Source organism: Antrostomus carolinensis, unplaced genomic scaffold (assembly GCF_000700745.2).
Source record: "Antrostomus carolinensis isolate BGI_N321 unplaced genomic scaffold, ASM70074v2 scaffold8440, whole genome shotgun sequence".
In the NCBI taxonomy this organism is placed as follows: Eukaryota; Metazoa; Chordata; class Aves; order Caprimulgiformes; family Caprimulgidae; genus Antrostomus; species Antrostomus carolinensis.
The window spans coordinates 46,667-53,728 of NW_010287706.1; positions in this window are offsets into that span (position 1 = coordinate 46,667).

The window sequence follows — 7,062 nt, forward strand, 5'->3', positions numbered from 1 at the left end:
GTAAGCTGTGAATCTATTCATGCAAGACAATTGTAGCCACCTTCTGTGGAGCCTGGATTTCAACCTCAATGTTAACCCAAAGCAAGTTAAAATGGTCAAGATGTAAAGCATGCAGAGAGAAAAGCTTATTATTGAAATGTCAACACATCATTAACTACTGCTAAATATTTCTAAATGAGAAATAAAACTGAAAATCTGAATTATGAACAAAGCACAACAGTACAACTTCATTTTAATAACCCATATAAATTAGGTGGAATGAGAGTTCTGACAAACAAGCTCTGTCAGACTCTTGGCAATTCAAGAAGTTGCAGCCACCCTTCTGCTAAAGATCACCATCCAGGGACAGTGCCCAAGTCTTATTTGCCCTCAGGTCAGGGCATCAAGACAAGCCTTCCATTAGTCACATCAGCTCATGGAGAGACTATCTAGTTCTGCAGAGCCAGCAGTAGCTTCCAGCAATGGGACACCATGGGCAGCTGGGGACAGCCATATCTTAAATCAAGGCAATTAAATTCACTGCATTGCCAGCCATTTATCCTTAGTATTTCTCCACAGTCCTCAACTGTTCCTAAAAACCACACTTAATAAGCAAGCTGTTTCCAAGCAATTCAAAGTCAAAGATGGCAATCAAGGGTACCTAACAGCACCATGTTTAACACTCCTTTTCTCCTGCAACACCTCTCCCATCCCATAATTTAAGAAATTCCCTAAGCTACCAATGGACACCCTATATTCAAGAATGCTAAAACCAAACAAAGTCAGTATTCAAGTAAATATCAGTTAGTTATCTAGGACCAGACTAAAAAGTATACCCTAAGACCTGCCCCAAAATATCTTATGGCTAAGAAGCAAACATGACCTTCACAGTTTACACTTTTGGAGTCATTTCCAGACCTTATTTTATTTGCACTGCTCAACCTATATTTTGTGGGGGGAATAAAGTGCTCCTTAACTGTCCTTCTGGAAGGTGACTGCACAGCAGCCACCCTGCAAAGAACAGAAAGGTTAAGTTGGTCAAAGTAATGGCCTAAAAGCATCACTGCAAAATGAGGGAAGATCTTCAGAGTCATCAGGGTTACAAGCATACAAGGTAGTGCAGAAGGTTACAACTTATTAGCAAAGCATGATATACTGTGCATACACAGATACTGCGCCTCCTATAATGAAGGTAAAAACACATGCCAAATAAAACAAAAGATGAGAGCAATATTTAATCAGTCCTGTGGCAACACAGTTTTGATCTGTGGAAAACATTTCTCTGCTCTTGTTAATTATTTCAGCTTCAGAACAAAACACCTAAATGTATACAGGCGCACACCTCTCTACAGAATAAAACCCATTCCCTCACCAGTGACAACTGCCTTTTGCTGAAATGTAGCATTCAAGTTATTTTCTTTACATTTGAAAAGATAACATGCACTGTGTGGCCAAAAATTCAGCTATTCTGACACTGGTTGGTTTTGTGCCTAATTAGAATTAACTAGGCACTTCAGCTCATAATTATATAAACACCTACCATGCTATACTCCCAGCCAATTTGGTTTTAATCAGAAAAACGCACAAGAAGTATGAATGATGGGCAAAGAACTCCCTGGAGGGGCAACTGTATTTCCAAATTCAGTATTCTGCATATACTGAATATTTCCATCAATGTTTTTCTTGCCATGTAATCACCTCCCAGCAGAACAATTAAAAAGAGATTTTTTTTTATTTTTTTTTTTCCCCTAGTCCCTGGACTTTGCTTGCTTTCCACTCCACCACAAGGGTAAAAGCACACTTGCCTTATTCACCTGAGTCTCAGCTGGGAAGTCTCCCACAAGCCAGGCAGGGTTTAGCAGTACGCTGTCTTTCTAGCCCCTGTAATAAGGAGTTTAGAGCAAGAATTCAGCTGACCTGAGGTGGAAAGCCAGGCTAGCAAGTTGTGGAGGGGGTTTAGGAAAAGTTGCCCACCTCCTGCACCTACATCAGATGCAGAAACAGAAGCACTGGCTGCTTCAGAGCAAAAGCCCAAGCTCTAAATAAAATAAGGTTACCTGTGCAGCAGCACATTTCTATTTCTTAGAATTAAGGGGACAGGGAAGGCAATGGCTGAGCTGCAGCATTGTGCTATCTGAGGAAACCACACACAGTGAATTTGTTAGAAATACAGGGTTTTTTTATTGTGGTATCAGCTATGTGTTTCGTTCACAAGTCAGGCCGCTGGGATAGCTACTGTAGAGACACAGAAACACGATGGTCATCAAGCACATCTCTGCCATCACCACCTTTGCAAGCCCTCATCTGCCTCCCAACCCTTGATAGCCAGTGCCTCCTGCTACCCACCAGCCAAGGGTCACTACCTCTGCCTGCCTGCTCCTGCACACCTGCAAAAAACCAATTGCCTCCAAATATCCTTCCAATAGCTGATCAACAGGGGGGCAATCACCGCTCTGGGAAAGTGTCTTCAAACGGTTGTGCTGATTGCACTGCTCTCCAAGGAAGATGAGTAATTCTGCCTTGCCCCCAATCATCCAGCAACAAAATCACCCGAGAACTGATTGGGCAAGTAAATTTCTGATATACGTAAGCTAGCTACCTATGTCAATCAGTTTTAATTATATCCAGAATAAAAGATCTGTGAACATGAGGTTTTTCTGCAGCCCTTGTTTTCTGTAAGAATTTCTCATTTCTCTTGGTAAGAGCTCAGGTGAATCACAACACAAGTAATGAATAATCAGCAAAAACAAACATTGTTTTGTAAATGATTGAAGTATGTTCAAAGTTGATTAAGGGAAGAACAATCAAACAAACATCAATATTTAAGACAGAAGGGCTTGAACATTCTGGAGTTCTATCCAAGTCTTTCCTCTGGCAGCAATTCCTTTCTAAAACCAGAAAACTATACCCTAACCCATCCTCCCTCCAGCCCTCAGATTCAAAGTTCTTCCTCAGAAGACAGCAAGGGTGAAGAAAGATTTCACTGAGTTTTCCTCCATTATTTTGTCCACCTCTACATCTGTAATCTTGTCCATACCTTATAGCTGGCTAAAACCAGTTGTAATTGCTTTGATGTTTCTTCAAGTAACAGCATGCACTGATTCTTGGAATGGAGAGCCTTATGACCTCCTGAACTCATTATTCGCCTTTTCAGCTTGGCTCTCTTTCAGTGCTATTTTTATTTTATTTTCTTATTTTTAATTTTTTTTTTAAACTCAAATATTTTATTAACTTGTAAATCAACTCTAAAGGCAGATGAAAAAAAATCAAGCTCTACAAATCAATTACATCCACAGTTAATCACTCTGCAGCCCCTCGGTCACTAGCAGGACCTCACCACTGCAAGTGTGTTTGGGTCTCATTAGCTTAACAACAGGTCAACATCCTCTCCCTTCCAGTGGGATGGGCTCCAGAGCCTTTAAAGGCATAAAAATAAGCACTTGCTACTCACTGAGAACATACTGGGCTGAAGGTGAGGATTAATACAAAGAGAAGTGCCAGAAGGTACCCTTTGCACAGCGATAGTAAGCAACTAAAATTGAAGTTACAAAAAAACTCACCTATGCCAGTGCAGGAAGAAAGAAAGCATAGACTGAGGCAGGTAAGAAATTGTTTGGCCAAACCCCTAAATGGGTAAAGACAGAGACTTCAGTGGTGCTACACATCAAGTTTTACAGCATTTTAGGATCTGGCCCTCAACTTTGGTTGAGTACTGCCTGCTAAGGAGGAAACCACCATTAGGAGACTTGAAATAGGCCAAACAGACATTAAACTGGGCACTTTCCTCAAGGATCTGTTCAGACAGCACTGGCTGAATGGAGGCAAAGCCAATAACCATCGGTCCTTTAGTGGCACCAAATTACCACTCTGGAAACCAGCATAGAAATTCACAGAGCAACTGCTTTCATTTCTCTTATTAACTAGTACAGCAATTTATTTTTGTGAATAATGAACCTTAACACTGGTCCTTTATAAACATGTCCCAAAACAGTCACAATTTACCTCTAGCTGTCCCATAGCAGTTGCTGATAAATGGACCATGCTGCCAAAGGAGGTGTAAAAATCCAAGTAGTTTGGGTTCTTCACAGTAACTACTACCTAGCTGCCTATATTAATTGAGAGAACGAGCACATTATATAAGGAGATTAGACCATGTCATATTTACAACCTCAGTGTCCCCAGCGAGAGAAACTGCTCAGCTGTTACTGTCAGTGCCTTCTTCAAACAGGAACCCTGCTGACAAGATGATGAATTCAGAACATCGTTGCCGATTAATGATTTGTAGGCAGAAGGGATTTCAATAGCTCCCATATGTTCGTGAGAGTGACTGGGATTTACATCACCTCTAATAAGAGAGTGTAGTCTGCTGTGTCCAGACGTGACACTAGAGTGTGGAAAATGTCATCTTTGCAGGAGAAATTTTAATAAACAAAGCCAGGCTCTTCTGGGTTGAAAATGTTTCCTGAAGTGTGGTCACTAATAACCTGCTTATTCCTAAGTGAAAGCAAGTAGGGAGACAGCTTGCAAGATGCACCCAAGTGATACCAAAGGTCAAAAGTTATTTAAGTGTTTGTCAAAGCTACACTGCAGAGTGCCAAGACCATCATTATGTCATTTAGGAGTATGGACTGCATTTCCTAAACACCAGTCAGGCTGTGAGGGGGGTGGGGGGGAGGGAGGGGAATAATCCACCCACACACATCTACAAGCATATAGGACCTTTCTTGGCATTACTTTTTCTGTTTATGGGCTGCAAAGTTTACTGTCCTAGAAAAAAAATCTCATCCTTGCGTATATAACAATATCCAAACCAGAAAGCATTTTACTCACACAGAATATCAGGATGAACTCCATACATGCTGAACGAAGACCTCCTGAACAGCCTATGGCTGAATGTCTCCTATCAACTGAGCATCTCTGAACCAAGCAGCAGGAAACACTTTGCATGATGACCAGGGTTAAACACAGGACATCCAAATAGGGCCTTCAAACAGACTTTGCTGTAGGCACTCGGATCCCAACATCCCACTGACTGGATGGAATGGTGATGGAATTTAGGGCTTTCCTACAAATGAGAATTGGCTTTAAAAGCTCTACAGCAATTAAAACTCCTGCTGAGAGTGCAGGCTGTAGGTGAACTTTAAGAGTAGTTTATGTGGGTATGCCTTATGACAGAAGGACAAGGATATGTCATCACAAAGCATCTTTACATTTCCAAACTATGATCACAGGCCTACCCAACACAGTTATAACTTGCGCGGCCAGATGCTGTTCTCTCAATTGACTACAGAAAATAAATTCTAAAAAGAAAGAAACAAATAAAAACAATTCACACCCCAAAATGGAAAGCAGAACCTCAAATCATTAAGTCTTCTGAAAGCACATCCCAGATTGTTATCTCAGTTCTACCAGAGATCCAACCACTCTACAGGCACAGTAGGCTCTTCAAAAATAGTCTCAGGTTTCTAGTCTAAATCAGTCCAGTTTTTTGGTTTGGATTTTTTTTGTGTGTTTTGTTTGTTTGTTTTTGAGATCTTTAAGAGTGCTTTGAGATATCCAACGCTGCTCATGCAGTATGGAAGGGCAGGATTTGAAAGGTGACTAATGGATGTACCCCTTCCCCCAAAAAATTCTTACAGGTGGCTGAAGTCAATGTCTAGACATAGCACCCAACAAGTGCATGTTATTTCGGGACACAGTATTTTTAGCCATAATGAAGCATGTTGATCCTTGCTGACCTATCTGACCCACATCCCTCATCTGCAACAGTCTAGATTTCCTCAGCTTGGGCCAATGTGGATCTTAGATCCTCTTGTGCAGTATCAAACATCTGACTCTTCTTCCCCCTTAAATGGGAGAAGTATTTGTATTAGCACAGGAAAAGCAAAACCAAGTCAGATTTTGCTAGATTGACCAAATCTGCAGAAAAAGGAGATTGTCCAGGTCTAAAAGCATACTCCACATGCTGTTTACTAGAGGTTTCTCCAAAACCAAACACACCTACATTCTTCTCTCCAAGTCAACCCTTTAAAAGACTTGAACTATGTAATCTTCAGAAGCACAGTGTATGTCTGAGGACTAAAGGATCAAGGCCACAGTTTGCTTTGGATATGCACCGAACTATCCTTTGACCGACAATACAAACACTGATAACAAGTGTCTAGAGTGAGGTGAAGAGAAAAATGCAACACTGACTTCAGTTGGAGCAGAATCCCTCTGCTGTCCTCACAGGATATCCATTACTAAGTGGCTGCAAGTATAAGGCAATTAAGATGGGACTGATGACCAACATGTAATAATTTTGCAAAAAGCAAACTGCATTGATTTTTTTTTTTCTTTCCCTTTCTCTTTTATGTCCCAATAGGTTTTAAGCCACCTGTTACAGATTTACAATGGAAAGGCAAATTTTATAAACCAGCATGTAATACAACAAACCATAAAATGAGATTATACACTCTTAGAGTATGTTGTGCTTCTTTAAAAGCATTCTTTTTAGGTCTTGAGCTTCAGACACTCTACATCTCTTGCACAAGGCCCCTGATGATTCAGGAGACTTATGCTGACCAGCAAGTCAGGAACCTCAGTCAGCTACTTGTGTGAGAACTTCAACACATATGGAAGCATTTTTATCACTGGGGCTTTAGGTTTAACTCTGAAGAGCTGAGCAGCTTTGTATTGAACTATTTACCAGAGAGGAAGATCAATCAACTCACATCACATCAAATTCCCACACCCCCAAAGAGCAATAAAGAGAGAAAAAATATACTCCTTTAAATACAAAACCAAAACGCATCTTACATAGGGAGATTAACTTCAAACACTCCCTAGCACAGCCCAGAAAAAATAAACCAAGCTTCTAAAATTCATAAGGAAACCTCGATATTGAACAAAAATAATGTAAAGCTTTAAATAACAGATAAGATTGCAATCACCTCGTAGACCCAACTGTACAGTGCTCCAAAGGTAACAGTGACATGCCAGATTCTCCTTGTCCACAGCCCTGTAAGCACTGGAAGGACCCGTATATAGGTGTCAAGTCCCACTACATCCAGCCAAGACCACTCTCTCTCTTCATGCTGTCAC